Raw genomic sequence first — 12,452 nt, 5'->3', positions numbered from 1 at the left:
ATGACCCCTCATTTTGCTACTCAGAAGTCCTTTAGAGGTTCATTTATTTTTTCAAAATTTGATGCTAAGATTCTTTTGTTTTAAACTGAAGTATAGTTGATCTACAATGTTGTGTTAATTACTGCTGTACAGCAAAGTGATTCAGTAATACATATATATACATTTTTTTATATATTCTTTTCCATTATGGTTTATCATAGGATATTGAATATAGTTCTCCGTGCTATACAGTAGGACCTTGTTGTTTATCCACTCTATATATAATAGTTTGCGTCTGCTAACCCCAAACTCCCACTCCATCCCTCCCCCAATCCCCTCCTCCTTGGCAACCACCATTCTGTTCTCTATGTCCGTGATTCAGTTTCTGTTTCATAGATAGCTTCATTTGTGTCATATTTTAGATTCCACATATAAGTGATATCACATGGTATTTGTCTTTCTCTTTCTGATTTTTTTTTCAAGTTTCAAATCCAGCTTCCATATATGACAGAACACAAATTCATTAGAATATTCTGGTAAGCACAAAGAAGAAAATAAAATGCAAGTATAATCCCATCATCCAGACTTTAACATTCTGGTGTATATTTTATACATTGAAATACTACTTTCTTATGGAACCCTAAACTCCACATGTGTCTCTTGATTCCATTTAACTTGGAATAGTTTCTGAAATATTTTTTAAAAAGATTTTCTGTTCAGCCAACACAGATTCTCCATAGTAACCCTGATACATTGGGTTTCATGGCCTCTTATTAAGTAGACATTTTAAAAGGAATTATTGTTTAATGGCTTCTTTATAGAGTTTCTGTGAAATTCACAACCTGTCAGAACAGAGTGGCCTCCAACCTGCTCACAGCCTTGCTGGGCAACATAGTGAACACTTTATAAATGGAGTAAACCTGATTCTAGAAAGAAGAGTCAGGAATGTAGAACAATCAAGGAAAGGGAGGCTAAAGAAGGAGAAACATTGGAGTAATAAGCAGAAGAAGAGAAAAGTGAGTTAACAGTACAGTCAAAAGTTGAGAAAAGATGGTAAAGGAAAAAAACAGTGAACATGAAAGGAAAGAGTGAATCAAAGGAACAAGTTTAGGTGTTTATCTCTTTCTTGTCCTTCATACACCTAGATATTAGTTTTCCCTTTATATTTAAGGACAGCCCGGTGTAATAAAATGAGCCCATTACTGGAGGCCAGAAGACCTGGGTTCCAATCCCAGATCTGCTATTAACCTGCTGGAAGATCTTGGGCAAGTCTCTTCCCTTGTCTGGATCTAAATCTCCCCACTTGTAAAATGAAGGGCCCGGATTACATGGCATTGAACGATCTCTGTTGTGTCCTGAATGTCTCAGATTGATAGATATGCACAGAATGTTTTATCAACCTGAAGTTTAAAAGAAAAGTCCGACTACCATTTGGAAGCTGGTTGTGCGTCACACACAGCACGTGGATTTAGTGCTAAAGCATTAAGTGGAAACAAACAATTATAATTGTTTTAATTACCCGAGTAGCTAGTAATTTCGACAGGACTTGGGAGCACTGTCTTGAGAATGCCATTATTACACTGTCACTTTTGAACAGCTTTTCCAATGTAGGCATGGTAATTTCGATGTCTCAGGAGTGGGGGCAAGATTGCTATTAGGGTGGTAATCTTGTTTTGTTTTGTTTTTTTCTTTTTTCTTTCCTTAGTATGAAGAGCAATTCTGAGCAAGGAGAGTCTCTTAGACACATTCCAGCAAAGAGTATGAATCAGATGGAACATGTCCAGATCATTGCCAAACCAACCTAAGGCCTCAGGCAGTAATACATCATTCCCTTAGAGCTTGAAAAGGTTGTCTGCTAGGAAGTATCATCTATCAGGGCCTAGACGAGCTCTCTGACTCCCGAGTTCCCTTCTGAACTTAGTTTAATCAGTATCAACATGGCTGCAGGTAAAGAGGGTGGTATATAGGTATAACTGAATCACTTTGCTGTACAGCAGAAATGAACACAACATTGTAAATCAACTCTACTTCAATAGAAAAAAAAGAGGCGGGTGGTCAGTCAGCTGCTTAGGTTGATCCTTCAGGACCCCCCTAGGACAGCCACGTGGGCCGGAAATCTTTCTGAGCTGTTAATCTTAAGCAACTTTAAGCCTTCCATCAATCACACAGGCAGTACTTTGAACTGCTTTATGTTTTCAGAAATAAAATAAAAACCAGTTGTAATTTGGTGTGAATTTCACACGTGCACAAGCAACTACAAGGCTTGTTCTCTCTGCTTACCGCCACCAGGAAGTCTTAAGTACCCATTTAAACTGTTCTTCCCTCCAGGGTTTATTGCTGAGTCCTCTGGGCTCTGGGGAAAGGGCCTCCCTTGACTTCCTACTTATTCTTTGTTCTTTGATGTGTCTAACTGCACCTTGCTCTCTACCAGATGCTGAAAGACTAGACTGCCTGCGGAGAGGACTCCATTTTAGAAGGAACTGCAGCTACCTGGTAATTAGCCTCTCACCACTCTCAGCAGTTCTCTTTTTACCAGGAGTTGAACCCCCAGGAGGGTTATAGCTTGCCCAGTAATTTCTTCTGCCCTGCCCCAAAGGAGCTCTGTTTCCTAGTTCCCTGGGTGGTTTACACAGTGTAAATTTTGAAAGTATGTTCAACTTCGTTTTTAGAAAACTGGTTGCATCTGACTATATTGGTAGATGAATAAGATATGTGTCGGATTTTTGCCGTTGTTTGTTGCAATGTCAGGATATTTGCATTAAAAAAATTTTTTTTTAATTTATTTATTTTTGGCTGCGTTGGGTCTTCGTTGCTGCGTGGGCTTTCTCTAGGTGCGGTGAGCGGGGGCTACTCTTCGTTGCGGTGCGCAGGCTTCTCACTGCGGTGGCTTCTCTTGTTGTGGAGCACGGGCTCTAGGCACACGGGATTTGGCAGTTCTGGAACGCGGGCTCGGTAGTTGTGGCGCACGGGCTTAGTTGCTCCGCGGCATGTGGGATCTTCCAGGACTAGGGATCGATCCCTTGTCCCCTGCATTGGCAGGCGGAGTCTTAACCACTGCGCCACCAGGGAAGTCCCGGGATATTTGCATTTTTAATGAAAAGTGAAACAGCCCTTTAAAAGGAGCAGTCCCAGGGTTTAACACTTAAAGGGTTCTGAGGTTTCTGGATGTAGCCTGCAGACAACAGGAATGGAGAAAGACTTACCTTCCTTCGGAAGGGTCCAAACTCTGTAAATGAGGTGTGGGCCTATTGCTGCTTATACACAGAGAGCTGGATGGAGGTGAGGGAGTGTAGACCAAGATGCAGAACAAGATTTCTGCCCATCTTGGTGAGGCTCCTGCTCAGTGTCCCTGGATCTCCCTCGCTCCTTTAGGGACACCACACTGCTTACAGTCGACTTGTTCACACCCTGTTTTCTAATCTCTTCTGCCTCTGACACCCTTCTCTTTTCCTCCTCTTCACCTGGCTAACTCCAACTCTTGCATCCTATCTTGGATTAGGTGTCCCCTCTGTTAAGAATCCATTATTCAGGGACTTCCCTGGTGGCGCAGTGGTTAAGAATCTGCCTGCCAATGCAGGGGACACGGGTTCAAGCCCTGGTCCAGGAAGATCCCACAGGCCACGGAGCAACTAAGCCTGTGCGCCACAACTACTGAGCCTGCGCTCTAGAGCCCGCAAGCCACAACTACTGAAGCCCACACACCTGGAGCCCGTGCTCCGCAACAAGAGAAGCCACAGCAATGAGAAGCCCATGCACCGCATCAAAGAGTAACCCCTGCGCGGCAACGAAGACCAAATGTAGCCCCCCCCAAAAATTAATTAATTAATTAATTTAAAAAAAAGAATCCATTGTGCTATACCCTCACCCACGTTTCTGGGTTAGGTGCCCTTTGGGTGTGATATCACATTACCCCCTGCATACAAGCTTAAAAGCACACTTAGCCCCGACCACTGCGATCACCTGTTGATGCACCTGCCTTTCCTGCCAGCCTATGTATTCCTTGGTGGTAATGCCTGGGTCTTGTTCACCTCAGTATCCCTGCAGTTCAGGAAAGTACCTGGCACAGAACAGGCACTCAATATTGTGTGTTGAATTGAAAGGGTGGTAGAAAGTGTCACAAAAAAAAAAAGAGTAAAGGCATATACAGGAGGAAAGGGGCAAATGCATCAAAAGTAAGCCTGGAGTTTGCGCAGGGGAAAAGTACAACAGGAAAACAAAAATAACTGAAAAAAGAGAATAAAGAATGGAGGAAAAACATGTTAAAGGAGAGGGATCGACTTTTAAAATGTTTATTAGGGAGAAGGTTAAGACTGGTGAAGCAGTTCTCTGTCCCTGGTTTTTTGTGTGGTTGTTACGGTTGAGCCTTTCCTATAAAAATATGGAACCAAGGTTAACATGACTGAAAGGCACCTCATTCACTTGCTACTGGAGGAATGATCATCAGACACTGGTTTCTATGAGGGGAAACTAATAGTCATGTCTCTGATTCTTAATATTCCAGATTTTGAATATTCAAATAAATGCTGCCCTTGTCAAAACAGACCCCCTGGAGTGGTCCAAATGCAAATAACTAGGTGACCATACATCAGAGTTTCTCCAGGACAGTCCTGGTTTACACCTGTTGTGACAATATAATAATTACTAGTGCCCTGTCAACCCTCAAAACCGTCCCAATTTGGATGATAAATTATATAGTCTCCCTATAAACAGTCAACATTTCTTGAGCTCTTCCTTTGGACCAGATACTGTGTAAAGTACTTGACAAGAATAGTCTCCTTAGATGCTCACTATGACCCTTCTTTAAAATGGAGATGCAATTCACATGCCAGAAGATTCATCCTTTTAAAGTGTACAATTCAGTGGTTTTTAGTATATTCATTGTTGTACAACCATCACAACTATCTAATTCCAGAATATTTGCATCCTCCCCAAAAGAAACCCCATACTAGTTAATAGTCACTCCCTATTCCCCTCTCCCCCCCCAGTCTCTGACCACCACCAATCTGTTTTCTGTCTCCATGGATTTGCCTGGTCTGGACATTTCATATAAATAGAATCATATAATATGTGGCCCTTCTGTGTTTGGCTCCTGACAGTCTTATTTTGCAACTGAAGAAGCGAAGGTTCAGAGAGATTAAATAGTCTGTGCAAGATTACCCCTCTAGCAGGGAGACAGGTCAGAACTAGAAGCAGCTGTGTCTGGCTTCAGAGCCCACATTCTCAGCCACAATGATGTGCTGCCTTCTCCTACGTATTGCAGGTACTCAGCACATTTTGGAACTCCCTTTTGGCCTTCTGTAATTGGGCACATTGCTTCCAAAATGACTCACAAATCTTCATTATTTGAGAATGGATTTCATGTTTGGAAAGAGTCAAAAGTCATAAAGAGCAAGTATGGTAACTAAAGTGGGCTATCAAGTTGAGTCATTGATATGGACTGAATTATCTCCCCCCCCACCCAGATTCATATGTTGAACTTCTAACCCCACTCCCCGTGTGATTAATCTGACTGTATTTGGAGATAGGACTTTTAGGAAGTAATTAAGGTTGAATGAGGTCATAAGGGTGGGGCCCTAACCTGATAGGACAGATGGCTTTATAAAACAGGAAGAGACAGGTCTCTCTCTCTCTCTCTCTCTCTCTCTCTCTGCTATTTTGTTGTCATCACCGGAGTTTATATAGTCATATTTTGGAATTAAAAAATGAGGCATAACTATAAAATCAGGAGAATGGGTGATTATTATCTGTGACTTCAAAAACAATTTCCTGAGGGGAGCATGAGAAATATTTTGAATGTGGGAATCAGCAGTGGAAACAGGAGAAGCATCTATAAGACTCTTTGTATGGCACTATGCTTTTAAATTTTACAATGTGTATTGTGTTTCTCTGGAAAATATAACAAATATAAGGAAAAATTAAAATGGCCTATCATGCTACCGTTAATAATACGCTGTTCCAGCTTATCCTTTTCTGAAACCTTAATTCTGTAGCCTACATTCTTTTGAAGTACACAGTCATTATGTGGATGCATTAGAATCTCTGTTATCTAATGTGATCAAAGGTGATTGTTGATCAGTTAATTGATAAAATTTGCCAAAGCAGAAAATCATAATAAATATGTACATTTACACACAAACACCTTAAACTTCTCACTTCGACATAAAACATATACATTTATATTCATATGCCAAGCTTTTGATGCAGGGTCAAGGGCTTTTTGAGTAAGGACTTCTGATCAGTGTTTCCATTTTTCTTCTCTGACTCATACCCATAATGCATCATCTATGATTTCCAGTATTTGTTCATTTAATGTGGAAAAATTTGAGTACAGAATCCTTCCAGATTTTATCCCCCAATATTTTACTGCTGTCCTACCCAAAACTAATTTGACAGCATATTTTGGGGGATTCCCCCCTTATTGATTTTTTTTCAATTTAGTTTTCATAGAAACCACTCTTGTTGTTAGTGATCATGATTCTTGTGATATACATACAATATAATTAACTTGTATAATTACAATAATAAGTAGAATTGTCAAAATATGTTCAAGAAAATAATTATTATCAAGCCTGAGACTCAGTCGATGGATGTAAAAGTGCAAAGTCATATTAGCTTACTAGCCATGAGCTTTCATCATGACTTAGGCATCTGTCAATGTTTTAAAGGGGGAATGGAAAGCATTCTCTGTGCGTTGTTGAGTTAAAGTTTATTAAGAGAGTTTCTACTGTCCCTGCTCATTTAGAAAAAGAATTCAGATATGTACAAACTAAAAAGGTAAAGTTCCCTTTAATCTAAACCCCTCTCCAGGAATAATGCTGTTAACGGTTTGGTATGTGTTCTTCCAGACTCTTCTCTCTCTCTATCTATAAATATATGTGTGTATTACTTATGTCTTGTGATGTGCCAGGCATAGTACTAAGGCCTTGATGTGAATTATCTTGATTAATCCACACAACGACTCTGTAACATAATACGATTATTATCTCCATTTTACAGATGAGTAAACCAAGGCTCAGAACGGTTCAGTAATTTGCCCTAGGTCACATAGTAACTAATTTGTTCTTCCTCTTGAGAGGACTGTCCTGCTAATGCACATGAATCAAGTTAAATGTTTGGATCCATTCATCTATTTATTCAGTAAACATTTATGGAATGTCCACTCTTTTCCAATCACTGTATATAATGCCAGGTACTCAGACACATGGTTTCTGTCTTCAGGTACCTGGAAAAGGGAGATCAATCTGTGAGCTAAAACATTTGCCCCAATTCATCCAGTTAGTAAGTGGGTAGAGCAGGATTACAATAGAGGCTTGTTTTAATAAACTGTTATATGACAGCCCTATGTGCATAGAAGATTTGGTGGGCTGTTTTTTGGAAACAGTCACCTTGAATATTTATTGTTTCCATGAGAAGATGAGTTTGGAGCCCCAAGAAATCAGTGTCCAATGGTTAAGACCGAGTTTGTAAGCTGAAGATTATAAATACAAGTTCTGAAAGGTTTTAAATTATATGTGTGTGTGTGATTTTTTTAAAGGCAAACACTGCTCTACTGTAATCCAAGGGAGATGAATATAAGACAAGGTTCAGGATTAGAGTTCCAATTCCTTGAGTGGGACGACCGGTGATAAATAATTTAGATCCACTAAGGAGCTTGATTAGAATGTTGAAAAGTGTCAGCTTAAACAAGAACAAGCAATGGAAAAGAGAATCAGAAGTCCAGAAAAGAGAAAATAGGAAAGTTGTATATAGAGATATTATGAGAAAAATAATCATAACATAAAAGTCGAGGAATTGGTTGAAAAAAATTAAAGGCTGCATGTTAGGACAGAACCAAGACCTTACCTATTGTGCAACACATTCCACTAGGCTGGCCAATTTCAACGTACACTACGGAGGGTCGAAGGGAAATGCCTCTCCCGGAGATGTGGGTAGAGAGCTTGAGCCACATGAGCTCCTGACCTCCTAAGGCACAGATGCCAAAGGCTTTTAGAGCCAGTTGGCAAGATATACAGGGGTGGACGAATCAGGGGATTATTCTTAGAAACATGGTATGGGATCTTACAGAAGGGAGCAAAAAGGCAGCCTGGATTGGAAACCTTACAAGAATGGCCATATATTCTTTGTGACTGCAGAAACATTTAAATATACAAACACATGGAATGTGGCAGCATTGATGGAGACGATTAAGCACCTCAATGGTAAAAAAAAAAAAAAAAGGAAAAAATGAGGAGGAAAAAGGAAAATCTTGAGTTTCTTAAATTGTTTGCAAAGAAACTGGAGTCTATGACGGAATTTGGTCCTCATGACTGAAACGTTTCTTTGGTGTTGGAAAAAGTATTGCTGTCTTCTCTCTCTCTCTTTAGAAATTTTTTTAATTCATAATAAAAATCCCGTAACAGCTCCTTGTCTGGAGGACTTTGAAAATAGGAGCGATTTCATCTGTCTGGAATGGTCTGTGTCAGGACTTGCCCTAGGCAAGGTTGCCACATAGGCAGAAGCGCCCCCTCCCTCCTCCCTCCCAGACACCCCCTCCCCCACTGCCCCCTAATGCCCTTCAAGCCCCCGAACCCCACCATGGGCTGACCCCTTTTTCCTGGATCACAGTTCCAATGTGACCTCCCACATAAAATCAAACCCCCTTTCCCTCAGCTCTCTCTCCAGGCGCTAAGGATGCAGTAGCTTTCACCCTCTGCATCCTATTTGCATTTAAAAATAGGACCCTGGTTAACCCTCATGAATCTCAGTTGGTGGAGCTTTGGACTACGAAACCAAGTGGAGAGAAGTCCAAGGGAGAGGGGAGCATTTTGGGTCGTTGGGGGAAGGGGATGGGGGAGGTCGCCTTCCTGGAAGCTATTAAATCCCAGATGTGGGTTCTGTTCCGTGTGAGACTGCCTTGAGGGAGAGGGTGGGGTGTGGGAGGAGGGTGGCTGGACTCTCTGACCTCTCAAGGTTGGCATTAATTCTATGCGTCGGTGATTTCCAACTACATTTCCCTGCACCCAGCTTCCTTTGCAGCACCAGAGGCACCGCGTGACTTGGCTTTAACTAGGGGTTTTCAGCAGCGTGTCTTTGTGCCTATCAGCCAGGGCCCAATTTTCCCATCACCGTCCTCCCTGCAACTGCAACCCTCGGCTTCAGCAATGCTGGCTGAAGATCAGCTCCAGCCCCACTCAGATCATAGAGATTTTCACAGAGAGCTCTTCACAGCTCCTATTCTCAGAGAAGCCTGAGAAAGGGACTGTTTTGTGCTCCCAGTGTATGTGGGCTTTACGAAGAAAAACAAATATGTGTGGCCTTATGTGAAAGGAGTATGCTAGATGCAGTTATGGTGGGAAAAGCTGTAGAATGAAATCTCCTCGTGGAGCTCGGAGGAGGAAGTTGGTCAATTTCATGTTGGATCAACCAACATTCAGACCCCTAGTATGTGGCAGGCTCTGAGTTAGACCTGGTGAGTAACAAGAAAATTAAAGCAAGGCCCCTGCTATGAAGGAATTCAGTCTAACGGGGAAGATAGACATCCCGTGTGAGAAGGGCCATGTTTGAGGCAAGCAAGAGTGTTTGGGAGCACGGAGGTTGCCCTTGGCTCCCAAGCTCTCCCGGGGAGTGGCATCTGAGCTGAGTAGGAGGAAGCCAAAGCAAAGAAAGGTGGGAAGGGCGTTCTGTGTAGAAGGAATGACATGAGCAGAGGCATGGAGACATGAATCTACTTGACGTGTGGGGAAACATGAGCGGGCTGCGATTATTAGAAAGGAAGGGGGAAGGGCAAGAGATGAGGCTGGAGGGGCAGGCAGGGCCACATGAGGGAAAGGGCCCAGCCTTCCTGCTAAGGAGTAGAGACTTTATCCTGAAGGGAGCCACTGAAGGATTTTAAGCAGGTCCGATTTGCATCTTGATTAAACTATCTGTTAATTTGGGGAAAATCTTTCAAATTGCCTGTGGGATGAATTGATGAAAGAATTCCACTGAAAGGGTAGATTTGCAGATCTAGCCATACGTAGCTAAGTGCAAGGCTGTCTTTTTCCAAGAGGGTTTGTCATTAATCTGAGGCTTTTTAAGAGGTACCGCTAAAACAATCTACAGATAGATGCATGTATTTATGTGTAAAACTCAACAACATTTGGGAGGATACAGGGCCTGAAAACAGTGCTTAAAGGAAACTGAAGGGAGTCTAGTTGCTTCTACCCTTTATTCCACACTGCAGCAACAATATCAGCTTAGGATCACAAACTGTGCTATGGTCTCTTTGTTTTGTTTAGCAAAAGTCATCCGGGAAGGCGCTGTTTAACCTGAGTTGCAGCCATCTAAATCTTGCTGAAAAGGAATATTTTGGATTAGAATTCTGTAGCCATTCTGGAAATAATGTAAGTTGGTTTCATTATAGGGTTCTTTGTGTCTAGAATTGCTTCTAAATGCAGCTTGCAGCTAGATATGCAGGGCTCACACCCCCAACTGCAAAAGGAAAAACCATTTAAACCCTTGAAAAATGAGTGGATTTAATAACTATTTCCCCTCCTTGTCTATGAAAAGTCACCTCCGTTTGCCAAGCACAAACTCTTCCACCGTCTGCTCCTCTTTTGTCACTGTGTGAAGAGGTCTCTGTACTTTATTCTGACTTTCCAGAGGCTGGACCTCAACCTCCAAACTGAAGACTCCTAACCTCACCAGTAGTATTCGGGAACGCTCCTTGCCCCTCTCTCACATCCTAACATTCCCGATGTTCTGCCCGCTGTGTCCTGCCTTGGCGGATCTGTTATCTGGCTCCTTCCCAGAAAGGCTCATTATGACTATTAAGCTGGCATTTGGGGGCTGTAGGATCCAAATGTGGAGCCAAATGCCTTCATTAGTCTTTGTGGCAACTAATGAGCCTTGTATATGACACCTCTGTCATCCTCCTGAGGCAGGGGAGCAGTGACTCAAATGTCAACAGCAAAGAGTTTATAGATCAACAATGTGCACTGTCATTGGGAAAATAGAAGGGGACAGATTGAGTGTGGTGGAAGCACAGCATTTCTTTGACGTTGCTGTTTCTTACTATCTTTAGAAGTCTAAAGAGTCTTGATATTTGTTTGTTTCATGTTGACTTTAATCTGCTACCAAAAAAAAAAAAACAAAAAACAAAAAGCTATACTCAGTGCCATGTTCTATCAATTCTTTCATTAATGTTATTACAGGTCTGGTTGGAACTTCTGAAGTCCATTACGAAGCAAGTAAAAAGTAAGTATGGAAAATCACTTAAGGAATAGAATTCCCAGTTACAACTTGAAAATATTTCAACAATACCACACTGTTCCTCGCCTTAATATAAGGGGAGAAAAGGGCTTTGATGTATTATTTTAATCCTTCATCCATCCAGTAAATTTAGCAATTTAAAAATATCATTTTAACTTTGCCTGAGATGAGGAAAATCAGGCTGCTGGATCTTTGAGTAAATTTTGAGAACCCTGGTAATAACAGCGCTCTGTGGATTGGCTCTAGGAATACATCTCTGACTCTAGACCTGCACATCTTCGAGCATCCTTGATGTCAAGCAGCAATGCCATTCACCTTCTTCCAGGAGGTGTTTCAGTTTAATCCCGTCACAGACATTGTCCATCCAATTCAGGTCATATTTGAGTGCCTACTATGCATGAAATATTCCCCCGAACCCTATATTTCACAATCTAGTGTGGTGGTTCTCAAATTTCAGTGTGTATTAGGATCACGGGCCGGGAGGAGGGGGCAGTTCTTGTTAAAATGCATATTCCTGGGCCTCATCCCCGAGTTGGGGGCCAGCAACCTGAATTTTTAACGAATTCCATAGGTCCTTCCGCTGCAGGTGGATTTCAGTCCACACTTTGGGAAAGGCTGTTTCGTGTCACTTCCCCCTCCTGCTCTCTAAGTGTTGGTGTCTCCCACAATTCTGTCTTTTCCCACCACGTACTGATAATCTGTCACATGATCCCAACAGCTTCCCAACTGACTCCCCCCAATCCATCATGTACACTACTCCCAAAGGGAACTATTGCAAATACAAACCTGACCACATCAGTCTCCTGCTTAAAATGCTTCCATGACCCCCTATTGCCCTTAGAATAAAGTCCAAACTCTTTAACATGATCCTCAAAGCACCAGACTCTGCCTGCCTTTCTAGCCTTTACCTCTGCCTCTGACCATTTCATACTCCTACGTCTCCTAATTTGAACAAAACTAACTTCAGATGTAGGCTTCTCAGATAAAATAGAAGTTGCCCAACTAAATTAGAATTTCAGATCAACAAAGACTAATTTCTTTGTATAAGTATGTCCCAGGCAATCATTGTATATCTGAAATTCAAATTTAACTGGGAGTCCTATATTTTTATCTGCTAAATCTGGCAGCCCTACTCAGATGTCAGCTCTTCCAGGAAGCCTTCCTTGACCTCCTCCAAACTCTTTTCTCCCTCTTGTGCTTACCCAGTACTCGGGGCTTATAACACTTTGTGGTGCTGTGATTGT

At 41.9% G+C, this 12,452-nt stretch overlaps 1 protein-coding gene across 1 annotated transcript in view; it reads left to right on the top strand.

The window, feature by feature from the left end:
* Window positions 1-12,452, top strand: part of FRMD7 (FERM domain containing 7) — a 57,003-nt gene that overhangs the window by 19,297 nt on the left and 25,254 nt on the right. Inside the window, exons 2-4 of the mRNA XM_028164588.2 lie at window positions 2,411-2,472; window positions 10,236-10,340; window positions 11,151-11,193. The gene's annotated coding sequence lies outside the window, so the exon portion shown is untranslated. The remainder of the gene's footprint in view (window positions 1-2,410; window positions 2,473-10,235; window positions 10,341-11,150; window positions 11,194-12,452) is intronic.

Source organism: Balaenoptera acutorostrata, chromosome X (assembly GCF_949987535.1).
Source record: "Balaenoptera acutorostrata chromosome X, mBalAcu1.1, whole genome shotgun sequence".
Taxonomy (NCBI): domain Eukaryota; kingdom Metazoa; phylum Chordata; class Mammalia; order Artiodactyla; family Balaenopteridae; genus Balaenoptera; species Balaenoptera acutorostrata.
The sequence above is the reverse complement of the archived record's forward strand: the minus strand, read 5'-3'. Positions and strand labels throughout refer to the sequence as shown.